The sequence below is a fragment of the Thalassophryne amazonica genome, chromosome 16 (genome assembly GCF_902500255.1).
Source record: "Thalassophryne amazonica chromosome 16, fThaAma1.1, whole genome shotgun sequence".
NCBI classification, from domain to species: Eukaryota; Metazoa; Chordata; class Actinopteri; order Batrachoidiformes; family Batrachoididae; genus Thalassophryne; species Thalassophryne amazonica.
The window spans coordinates 50,291,480-50,304,172 of NC_047118.1; the positions used below are offsets into that span (position 1 = coordinate 50,291,480).

The window sequence follows — 12,693 nt, forward strand, 5'->3', positions numbered from 1 at the left end:
GTATGCAGGACTTCATTACCAGATTAAGCGCACCAACGATTCAACATTGTCCAGTGTATCATGGAAAAAATCTGGACACCATATCAGTGACTCAAAATTAAAAATTAATTGATAAAAGGAAAAATAAACACAGAATTCATCTCCAAAAAGAATCATGGCCTGTACGTGTTAACACTTAGCAGTGCAACATTTTAATTAGGCAATAAGAAACACATCAGTCTTCTTTCTAATTCTTCTACCATGGTCTCCTTTCAAGTTTTTCTTCAGGAGGGGAAATTATGGGTATCGCTTTAAGATTGCTGTAACATTTCATAGGAGGACTGTACCCCTAATTTAATGTCTAAGGCAGTGGTGATGCATTTGAAAAACAAATGTCTTATACACAGAACCAGTACAGGTACTGTTAAAGTCAAGTCATTTTGAATTAAATAAAGTTAAGGTACCAGCCCAGCGACCTGACAAATATTCTACCACCTCAGTCAACTATTAGGTTGATACCAAATTCATAGCCAATCCCTCAGCACACTGTAATTCCCGTCAGGGCTCTGGTTACAGGGCCGTCAGATACAATATTGTTTGGAAGTAATTTACAACACTCTTAAACAAATATGTGAATTTTTTTTTTTTTTTTTACTAGAATAAATATATGAGCCATCAGTGAAATGGCTGTGAATTATTCATATAGTCCAGTCACAGCGTCTCTGGTCAGATTACTTATCTTTGCACATTGAAATAAGCGTAATTGATTCCCTCCACATTTTTCACAATATAGAACCACCAATTTAGATTCATCAGGCACCCCCTAATTACTGAGCTGGCATATTTTTCAAATGCTATATGTAAAATACTAGCAGGCCTCCTTTTCACTCTATAATCCCTAGAATACTGAATCAAGTCCCTTCCCATCATATTAATAGTAGTTAATGGAGCAACTACGGCTCTCGGATTCAAATTGTGTGTTTGTCGAGCACGGATTTTCAGAAAAATTAACTGAATTGTTGCTGAAAATGTGTGCTAAAACGTTAGCCGCTTCACTGTCCCGAGGCTGTCAAATGCTATGAAAAGACAGCTCTGCGTGCAGCCGAGGAGGAGCTGAACAGAGATTCTGTCCGCTGAAAGGGAAAAAAGTCTCCATTAAAATCTTGTGCGTGAGTGTCGATGATGATACACTAATTTTACAGTTGAAAGGCTTTGTGTTTCCAAAAGTTCAAAGTTGGCGCAGCATGAACACAGCGAGAGACAAAGAGAGACTGAGGGAGAGCGAATGAGAGAGAGCAAACGAGAGACAGAAAGAGAGGGAGACAGAGTGAGAGACGAAGAGAGAGCGCAAATGAGACAGAAAGAGAGGGAGACAGACAGAGAGGGAGCGAAAGGGAGAGGGAGACAGACAGACAGAGACAGAGGACTTAATTTTTACTCTGCAACACTTGCTTTGACAATGTAAACATACATCTCCCACATCAATAAAGGTCCACTGAAAATGAAAATTGAGAAGGAGAGACAGACAGACAAAGAGTGCTGTCTTTTCTCTTTGTCTATAAAAATAAGGCTATAAAAGTCTATAAAAAATAAAAGTACTAAATTCTTTCACCAAAACATCAACTCTAGGTTTTCATTTTTAGATGCACCTTCTGGCAAATTGTAGCTGAACTTTCAGGTATACTTTGAAGAAAATCTTCATAGAAAATCAACAATAATGATGATAATAATAATATTAAAGCAAACAGAGCTCTGGTATCAGATCAGAAAAGTATTGGTATCAGCAGATATCCAATTCAGGTATCGGGATCGGATCGGAAGTGAAAAATTGTGGGTCGGTGCATCCGTAAAATCAGCACAAACCTTCGCTAACTTGGTGGTATAATCCCCCTGAAATTCCATCCATTATTTTACTGTTCCAAGATAAATGTTAACAAGCTCCTTTTAAGCATCTCCAATAATTTTGAAATCATACTAATACAATCTTGCTATAACCATCATCCAAATAATTCTCACAAATTATTATAGCTATTGTAAATTTTGGTCTTCATCGGTGAAGTCTGCGTATTGTATCCACCGAAAATATAATCTGGATTATTCCTTTGTCCAATTGTCTATCTTTTTATGAAGCCACTTTGCAACAATTAGTGTAAATGATTATTTTGAAACTCCCCGCTTTTAGCCACATGGATATTGTGTGGCTACAACATCAGCCAATTCGACTCAAATCAGTGCCATCCATACGTGCACCTCCGTGCCTAATGCTGTGCACCAAAGCATAAATGTAACAGATAAAGTTTAAAATTTGAGTTTGCATGGCCCCACCACAAAGACAAATACATGACAGATACCACAAAAGATGTACAGCGAAAGTTCACACTAAAAAACACCTGTCTTTGAGTACCATACCTCTGATGTTCAGGGTCTACATCAGATAATTCAGCTCCTCTGCCAGTTATCAACACCATAGCCAGACTGATACTGCTCGTCGTTGTCCACATAAGTAAGAATAATCACAGTGGCTTGCCACCTATGACAGTAGGTAGGCAGTCATGTTATCCACCCCCCCAAAAAAAAAAAAATTTTAAAATAAAAGCAGATTCGTAGTCAAGTACAACAACTTACCGGTGAAAATACAAAATCACAGATTCAACAATAAACCAGGTACAATGAACCCAGGCACCATCTGGTGGCCGCCTCAAAAAAAGAATGTAGAACAAAAGATGTCCACCACTCTCACACTTACCCAAAACATCCAAGCCACCCAAAACAATGGGAACCATCCATAAGATGGCACCACCCACAAATGCGTGATCAGCAGCTGAAAACACATGACAAAGAAACCACCAAAGAAAAACTACAGAAAACATCCCCTCAACGGAAAAACGAACACACAGATTGTGACTACTGGAACTACGAATTAACAAAAACAGGAGAAAAGACATCACAAAAGAAGAATAATCAATGGTCACATTTCACAAGGTTGTCCATAAAGTATTACATAAACCTAAACTGCCATGTTATCATTTATTTTTTCCCTAAATATAATATGTGATTCACCTTAACACCTATTAAAAAACCGTACGATCCAAGCTAATATCCATTTCAGTCAGGCTAAAACCAAGAAATTACACATTAAAATACAACGTAAATCAATGTAATCTGAGATTTTATCACTGTTTGTTTCATGTTTCCACCTTACTACAAAATGTTCTTCATATCTCAGAATTTTTATGCTATGTATGTCGAAGTTACAAAATCAACCGTTAACAAATGACTCTACACATAGTGTGAAAATTATGTTTGTATTCGAACGCACAAAAAATCTGCATAGTTATTTTAGTAGAAAATCTTTATGCATTCCAGGAAGTCTGTCTACATAAAAAATGTGCATCTGTCACTTTGTGTCTTAAACCACTAAACTGTCACAAAGGCCATAAGAACAAAACAACACAGATCATGTCCCAGTGGTCAACACTGATTAGAAAGTAATTACATGTTTTCATCAGGAAGGTTATGTCTCTGTCTCTATCTTAGATTTCCTTTCACCCAGTTTAAATAGAGGCCCTGAAAAAAAATCACAACATAGATTGTTATAGCACAAAAATGAAGCTAGAACTACCATTTTAAAGAAAATAAACCAGAAATTTTCAAAGATGGACCATCCTGTGAAATGCACCCTCATATGCCACCTGCAGATAGCATAACTGTATTACAAAATCAAATATAATGTTATATATATCATCCCACATCATGTCAGTATTCACATAAAAATAAGATCAATCTTATTCAAAAGCTGCCAGATATGTTTAACACGGCTATCAGCCATGTATATATTCATTTTTAATTACGTAGCTATCGTCATTATTACCTGTACATAAAAACACCACAGATCTTTTCACAAGATCACAGAATGCTAATCACTTTGTTCCCAAATGTCTGATAATGTCTGCCAGCATCAACCGTAAATATGACAAACCACTTACACCAGACATTTTTCTTACAACACGCGTACTGAAGCCCCACTGTGATCCATGGCCCATCAACAAACACAAACGGGTAATGCGTGATGTATTTTATATATACGTATATAGGAAATAAACCATCCATATACTATATCTATAATATCAATGTAATGAGTCAAACCAGCTGCAATGCATTAAGTTCCTCCTGAGATGCGGAATAGGTACCTTTGTCATTATTCGTATGGAATTAGTAACACCATCATGATCGTATTCATCAACTCAATTCAAAACCAGCCATAATGTCCTCCCTCGTTTCAAAATACGTTCCTTTTAATGGTCTTTTAAGTTTTGGGAACAGCCAGAAGTCGCAAGGGGCCATGTCAGGAGAGTACGGAGCCTGTAGAACCACAGGAGTTTGGTTTTTAGTCAAAGTCTGAATTAAGTTCGAGGAATGTGCTGGAGCATTGTTGTGATGAATGCGCCAAGTTCCTGTGGCCCACAACTCCGGTCTCCTGCGCCGTACAGCATCACGGAGGCGATGGAGGACATCCCTGTAGTACTCTTTCGTTATTGTTTGACCCTGTGGTGCGTACTCGTGGTGTACCACACCGCAGGAGTAAAAAACAAACAGCATCACCTTCACGTTGCTGCGCACTTGGCGCGCCTTCTTCAGTCGTGGCGACGTGGAATGCTTCCATTGTGACGACTGGAATTTGGTTTCCGGGTCGTACCCGTACACCCAGGACTCATCACCGGTGATAATGGTGTCCATAAAGCTGGGATCACTTTGTGTGGAAGTCCAGCATGTCCTGTGAGACTTCAACACGGAGGTGCTTTTGCTCCGCCGTCAGCAACTTCGGCACGAATTTCGCAGCCACTCTCTTCATGCCCAGATCTTCTGTAACAATTGAATGTGCCGAAAAAGTGCTAATGTCCACCTCTTCCGCAGTTTCTCTGATGGTCACTCGACCGTCCCGCATCACTACAGCGTGCACTTTGGAAATGATCTCGTCATTTCAGCATGTCGATGGCCGGCCAGAGCGCGGCGTGTTCTCCACGGCTGTGCGTCCATCTTTAAACCGGTTGTACCACTCCTTAATCTGTGTGATGCCCATAGCTTCATCTCCGAAAGCCATCTTAATTTTCCGAATGGTTTCCACCTGGCTGTCGCCAAGTTTCTCGCAGAATTTGATGCAATAACGTTGCTCCAATCGTTCAGCCATTTTCCTCACAGTAAAAATCCGCGGAGCGCACAGCACACGTCCTCACACAAAGGCTGCTTACAAGGAAATGATGCAACTGACGGGCGTGAAAAAATCACGCATGCGCACAAAGGTTCAAGCTTGGCTGATGCAATCACATGTGATTCAAATCCATATAGTTTGTAAAAAAATAAAAAGGTCAGAAACTTTTCTGACAGACCTTGTGTATATATATAATTTAATCACATGCAATTTTCACTGCAATATAACATAACATAAATGCCATAACAATTTCCAAAGAATATTACCTACTATTCCACATAAATTCACCTCGATGTATTATTCATTTAATAATCATCAAATCCAAAAAAATCAATTGTATTTTCATCATAATCGGAACACACTGCAGGAGATAGAATTAAATTCACTACATATTTACCCACATTAACAAAGTACTCACTAAAATGATCTCCTTTCATGTTAGGGACATCAATAATTTTGTTTGTGGGACAGTGATCATGAAAGTCTGCAGCATTAGCCAACGCAACCAAATTTACCATTGAGCTAGTGTCTTATGAGGACACAGCAACGTGAAGGTAATTCTAATCTTAAAATTTTAACGATACGCCAAGATCCTTGCTGATGTACTTTAATATGCTCTTCAGGGAGGATCCAAAATTCCCTGTCTCATTCAGGCCCTGGTCCACACACTGGTTCTCCTCCCTTCTTCCTGAAAACACAACAACAACAACAACAACAAATCATCCAATTCCATGTGGCTGGGAGTATTAGAGCCACAAAGTGCATGCTTCCACCACAGAAGACAAAGGCATTCGTCACTCCCCTGATTAAAAGAACTCAACAAGTTAAACACACAATCAGCCCCAAAGGAATTTTATTCACGGCATCCTTGCAAAAGTAATTTCAAAATCTGAAAAAAGAAAAGAAATGTTTAATTGAAATAGTGACATCCAAACAGCAACACTCACACTACACTTAAGACAAAATTTGGATATTTTATGCTTTCAGTTAATTTAAATATTTAAATTTGGCTGAGAAATCGTCTTTTCTTCATCAATTTCATTCAGAAAATTATTTTAATGAAAATACTAACTCCAGGCAATAACCAATTCAATTACATAAATCGCTACAAAGCCAAAAGCTGAGTGATGCGAGCAACGGATTAACATGAAAAATAAAAAAAAAGCAAAAATGTAAGGTCAATTATTCACTATAAACAGAATATAAATGAATTGAATTCTGTATATGTATTCACATACTTACCAAACCAAGGGTGATAAAAAGTACATCAAATCTAAAATCAAAAATAAACATGCATAATCATTAAAAAATAAACATTCAAAACCAAATAAAATCCAATAAAGACTGCCACCAATAGATGGCAGCACCTCCCAAAAGGCATGGACGGCACTTCTTCTTCTCTCCCTCCCCAAGATACCCCTTGAAGCGAGTTAGGTAGCTCCCCGCTACAGAACAAAGAACCAAACTATGCACAACAATGATGTGAAAACAAACATTGTTTATAAGCCACCAGCCAATGACCCTGTTTTCCCCCAAACATACACAGTAAAGAGAAGACAAAGACCGCGGTTCATCACAAATAAATATTAAAACTAAACTTTTCAGTCAGAGCTGGATAAGAAGAGATCAACATTTTGTATACAAATGTGTCATTGTTTTGACTCAGTGGCAACTTCAGTGAGATACCAGTTGAGACACTGTGGCTTGTTCCTGTGTTTCATGTTTGTTCCTAAATTGCGTCTCCAACTGCTCTCCAACATTTGTGCCCAGTGAGATAGACTCTTAACATTCCACTCCTGCTGGCTTCTTTTTGTCCTTTGATGTCCGTCCCAAAAACTCTACCATGTTGTGCTTTTTGTACCATATCTACTTTAAAATCCCACGATGGAGGAAGGTGATCAAAACTTTGTCCATCATCGCCTGTCCTTTGTGTGGGGATAACTGTGTCAATTAATACTTTGGCAGAGGTATTTGGTCAGAGGCTGCCTTTTAAATTTACATTTTTTTTTTTTTTGGGGGGGGGGGGATAATTTTTTCCAATAATTGCTTCTTTTCCTTCCTAGAGTGCAGAAGTCACTCCAAGGCCAAAATATTCCTGTCCCAGGCCAGTTGAACCACCAGGGGTGAGTGTTGGGGTGACACACTTGATTTATGCTTCATGCGTCAAAGTTCTGAAAATTTTATTTTTTATTTCAGGTGTTTGTTGTTTTTATAATTGTGCTACATAATTTCATGTTATTAATTTTTATTTAACTTATTTAAACTTTTTATGCCAAAGTTGTTTTTCAGACTGTTAGAAAACACCAGTTTGGTCACAGTGATATAAAATTTGCGCAATATCTCTAAAATTAGAAAGGTCTTGTCTCAGAATGATGCTGAAAAACTAATTCATGCATTTATTTCCTCTAGGCTGGACTATTGTAATTCATTATTATCAGGTTGTCCTAAAAGTTCCCTGAAAAGCCTTCAGTTAATTCAAAATGCTGCAGCTAGAGTGCTAACAGGGACTAGAAGGAGAGAGCATATCTCACCCATATTGGCCTCTCTTCATTGGCTTCCTGTTAATTCTAGAATAGAATTTAAAATTCTTCTTCTTACTTATAAGGTTTTGAATAATCAGGTCCCATCTTATCTTAGGGACCTCATAGTACCATATCACCCCAATAGAGTGCTTCGCTCTCAGACTGCAGGCTTACTTGTAGTTCCTAGGGTTTGTAAGAGTAGAATGGGAGGCAGAGCCTTCAGCTTTCAGGCTCCTCTCCTGTGGAACCAGCTCCCAATTCAGATCAGGGAGACAGACACCCTCTCTACTTTTAAGATTAGGCTTAAAACTTTCCTTTTTGCTAAAGCTTATAGTTAGGGCTGGATCAGGTGACCCTGAACCATCCCTTAGTTATGCTGCTATAGACTTAGACTGCTGGGGGGTTCCCATGATGCACTGAGTGTTTATTTCTCTTTTGCTCTGTATGCACCACTCTGCATTTAATCATTAGTGATTGATCTCTGCTCCCCTCCACAGCATGTCTTTTTCCTGGTTCTCTCCCTCAGCCCCAACCAGTCCCAGCAGAAGACTGCCCCTCCCTGAGCCTGGTTCTGCTGGAGGTTTCTTCCTGTTAAAAGGGAGTTTTTCCTTCCCACTGTTGCCAAGTGCTTGCTCACAGGGGGTCGTTTTGACCGTTGGGGTTTTTCCGTAATTATTGTATGGCCTTGCCTTACAATATAAGGCGCCTTGGGGCAACTGTTTGTTGTGATTTGGCGCTATATAAATAAAATTGATTGATTGATTGATTGTTACTTATGATACACAATAGTGTTTGTTATTTCTTCTTATGTGTACAGTAATGGGTATAGAATTTACCTCTGTCATTAGTTCATTTATTTACAAAGATAAAATTAATAAATTAACTAATAACAGATACATTGAGAGCTATTCATTTTCATAGATCAAACTTTTGCAATAACTCAATTACTATTTTAGTTATCTACTTATGTTGGAGAAAGCAGTGTCACAGAGAAAGTTGTTGATTAAAACTGAAATCAAACTGTGTTTCCTTTGATCAGGAGCTGGTACAAAAAGACAACAGAGGACAGAGTCAGGCGTTCAGACAGCCTGAAGAAACGGAACTCTCTGGGTTAACTCTAAATTTCATGAGCTGTGAACTTGAATTTTTGAGTTTTTTATCACATTCAAATTAATAACAGAAACTTGTCAGAACTACTAATAATCTGATTGTTTCAACTGTCATATTTTGTGTTATTACACAATAATATGAAGCGAATGTGTTTGACTTCTCTGCCTTGTTTGTCATAATACTTTTATGTATGTAGATGATTGTATTGGAGTATTCAGTGACTGAGCAGGTAAATGTCAAGTCAGAAAAACTAATTTTACATGATTAAATAGTAGCATACTGTAGTAGCTATAAAGTCAAAGTAAAGTGACTTATAACAGTAATTTTACATTGCAGAAAAGTTGCTATAATATCGTAATTACTTGTGCTTAAATCAAATGTTGAAGGGCTTTGAGTACCTCTTTGTGCTTTGTTTTTTTATTTGATGGTGCTGAGTTTACACTTTATAAGTACTTTGAAACATTTCACTGTATCAGTATTTGGAGCAGATTAATGCCACATGGACATGAAACTGTGAATGTAGTATTTGTGAACGCTGTTGATTGCTGTTACATTATTATACTGTATTCACAGAAGTGGAGTCGGATAAAAAAAAAGGGTCTGAGTAAAACTGAACGTTGTTAAGATAATACTGAACGTATGCTGAGTGGTGTAAAGTTTTCCTACTTTTTTCCTGAAGAAAGGAGTCACAAGAATATTTATGCAAATATTATTATTATTATGAAACATATTAATTATTGCACTCATATTTTTCACTGTGTTGCCATCTTGATTTTATACCTTTTTTAAGTTACTATATATGGATGTTCTATGGATTTATTGTTGCTGCTCTACTTTTTTTTTTATTAAAAACGTGGCATTTTCTATAAAACTAATACATTCTGTAAGAATTATAATTTCAGGAGTCTGATTCATGACAAAATGGAAGGATGCATGCATGAAATAAGCCATACGATTTCACTGAGCAGTTCCTCTGTAATAAACAAACAAGAGCAAATCAATAGCTGTTTCTTGTGAGACTTGCCGTACTGTGATTGTGCCTCGGTGCATGTGAAATGATTTCTCCATTTAAAAATGAAGGAGATGGATGCTGCAGAGTTGCTTCTTCTTTCTGGATCCTTCTAGAGATTCCTCTGTGGTAGATGTTGTGTTGCCAATACTTAGACCTGGGTTAAACTCCCGGCCACACTACCTGTTTGTGTCCTTGAATGTGATGCTTCATCTGCATTGTCCCAGTCCACCCAGCTGTAAATGGGTACCGGTGTCGCCGACCGAATGGCCCCCTCTAAAAATTGGTCCGCCCTGCCTTTGCTGCGCATGGGTCATTTCAGACCACAGTAGCACATCTGAGACTGACTCTACACCCAAAGCAATCAAAATCAATTTACAATTGCACTTACTAACTCCTGAGTTATCATAACTGAAATAGCATTTTCTTAGCAAGCATCATCGGTGATACCTGGGTTTCCGAAAGGTAACCCAACATAAACATTACAATACCCAGCTAGCCAGTTGGCTAAAGCACAAAGCAACTGGCCACTGAAAATAAATGATCCACAAAGAATGAGAGGCACTTGCTTAACTCATTAAAACCAGTGGTGGGCACAGTCTGCTAACTGCTAATTAGCAAAGCTAAATTTTTTTGTTGGATTAGTTTTTCGCCTAATTTCAAAACCATCAGCGAACTAATTTGCTTCTGATAAATTTAGACTTTTAGACCACAAATGCTTTTTTTTTTTTTTTTTACATAGTAACGGTGAAAAACATTTATAAACCCTGTTGGCTCCTGTCTGCTACGTATGTTGCAGCAGTGAGGCACCTGAGAGGAGCTGAGCTCTACTCTACCCGAGTGTTGCCACCTCAGTAAGAATAGATATTGGCTGTCCTAAAAGTCTCCAGAAATCACTAAATGACATCATCTAATTTGCATAGTATGACGTAGAAAAAAAAAAAACAGTTATCATTGAATACATTATCAACATTTTAATATTGTTTGGTAAATTCCATATTCATACAGTAGTGTTCAGAATAATAGTAGTGCTGTGTGACTAAAAAGATTAATCCAGGTTTTGAGTATATTTCTTATTGTTACATGGGAAACAGGGTGCCAGCAGATTCTCACAAATCCAACAAGACCAAGCATTCATGATATGTACACTCTTAAGGCTATGAAATTGGGCTGTTAGTAAAAACGTGGAAAAGGGGGTGTTCACAATAATAGTGTGGCATTTAGTCAGTGAGTTTGTCAATTTTGTGGAACAAACAGGTGTGAATCAGGTGTCCCCTATTTAAGGATGAAGCCAGCACCTGATCAACATACTTTTCTCTTTGAAAGCCTGGGGAAAATGGGATGTTCAAGACATTGTTCATAAGAACAGCGTAGTTTGAATAAAAGTTGATTGGAGAGGGGAAAACTTATATGCAGGTGCAAAAAGTATAGGCTGTTCATCTACAATGATCTCCAATGCTTTAAAATGGACAAAAAAAACCAGAGATGCGTGGAAGAAACCGGAAAACAACCATCAAAATGAATAGAAGAATAACCACAATGGCAAAGGCTCACCCATTGATCAGCTCCAGGATGATCAAAGACAGTCTGGAGTTACCTGTAAGTGCTGTGACAGAAGACGCCTGTGTGAAGCTAATTTATTTGCAAGAATCCCCCACAAAGTCCCTCTGTTAAATAAAAGACATGTGCAGAAGAGGTTACAATTTGCCAAAGAACACATCAACTGGCCTAAAGAGAAATGGAGGAATATTTTGTGGACTGATGAGAGTAAAATTGTTCTTTTTAGGTCCAAGGGCCGCAGACAGTTTGCGAGACGACCCCCAAACTCTGAATTCAAGCCACAGTTCACAGTGAAGACAGTGAAGCATGGTGGTGCAAGCATCATGATATGGGCATGTTTCTCCTACTATGGTGTTAGGCCTATATTGTTGGGAAGGTGTAGTGACACGGACCCACAACAGGGGACGTTAATGAACGGACAATGGATAAGCCAAAAAGTAACAATTTAATGTTGTGAATCGCACAACGAAATACAGACAATGACAGAGAATGTGGATCGTCAATCATACACAAGGTGACGTGTGGGCAGGCTCGAAGATAGAAGACGTCTGGCAAGAGAAGAGCCGGATCCCACACAGCTTCCACCGCCAACGGATCTGAAGAACACCGGAGCCACCAAGCCCTGCGCCCCAGGTGGCCACTGTCTTCAGCAGTTAGACCCGGTACTGCTGGCAGAAACAGAAATAGTTAATGGTGGGTGTGTGAATACACACCCAGCAATCTTTCAGTGCTTAATTCCTCCAGGAGGGAAAACCTCCACCTCCAGTAACACACTCGTACAGCTCCTGGAAAACCACTTATCTGGTTGGGGTGTGAGGCGAAGCAGTCGCAGTCCACACCAAACGCCAATGCAGCAGATAAGGACACGTCGCAGGAAAACGGCTGTAAATGAGATCAGACTTTTGTTTGTTAAGGATGCAGCAGAGAAGTTACCTGAGTGGTAGCTGATTTCTCGGCGGGGAGGTGGAGTTGCAGTCCGGCTTTTATGGAGGATGTGGTTGATGAGTGACAGCTGGTGTTGATGATGAGTGACAGCTGTCACTCCCAGTAGTTCCGACGCCCTCTCGTGCTTGAAGCCCGCACTCCAAGCAGGGCGCCATCTGGTGGTGGTGGGCCAGCAGTACCTCCTCTTCAGCGGCCCACACAACAGGACTCCCCCTCAACGGGCTCCTCCTGGCGCCCGACCAGGCTTGTCCGGGTGACGGTTGTAGAAATCGGCCAGGAGGGCCGGGTCCAGGATGAAGCTCCTCTTCACCCAGGAGCGTTCTTCGGGTCCATACCCCTCCCAGTCCACCAGATACTGG

At 39.3% G+C, this 12,693-nt stretch overlaps 1 protein-coding gene across 2 annotated transcripts in view; it reads left to right on the forward strand.

Moving 5' to 3' along the window:
* The window catches only part of LOC117527658 (centriolar coiled-coil protein of 110 kDa-like), a 34,988-nt gene extending 25,581 nt beyond the window's left edge, over positions 1–9,407 (forward strand). For both annotated transcript variants that reach the window (XR_004565582.1, XR_004565583.1), the window contains exons 13-14: positions 7,252–7,311; positions 8,750–9,407. The gene's annotated coding sequence lies outside the window, so the exon portion shown is untranslated. The remainder of the gene's footprint in view (positions 1–7,251; positions 7,312–8,749) is intronic.
* The last annotated feature ends 3,286 nt before the right edge of the window (positions 9,408–12,693 follow it).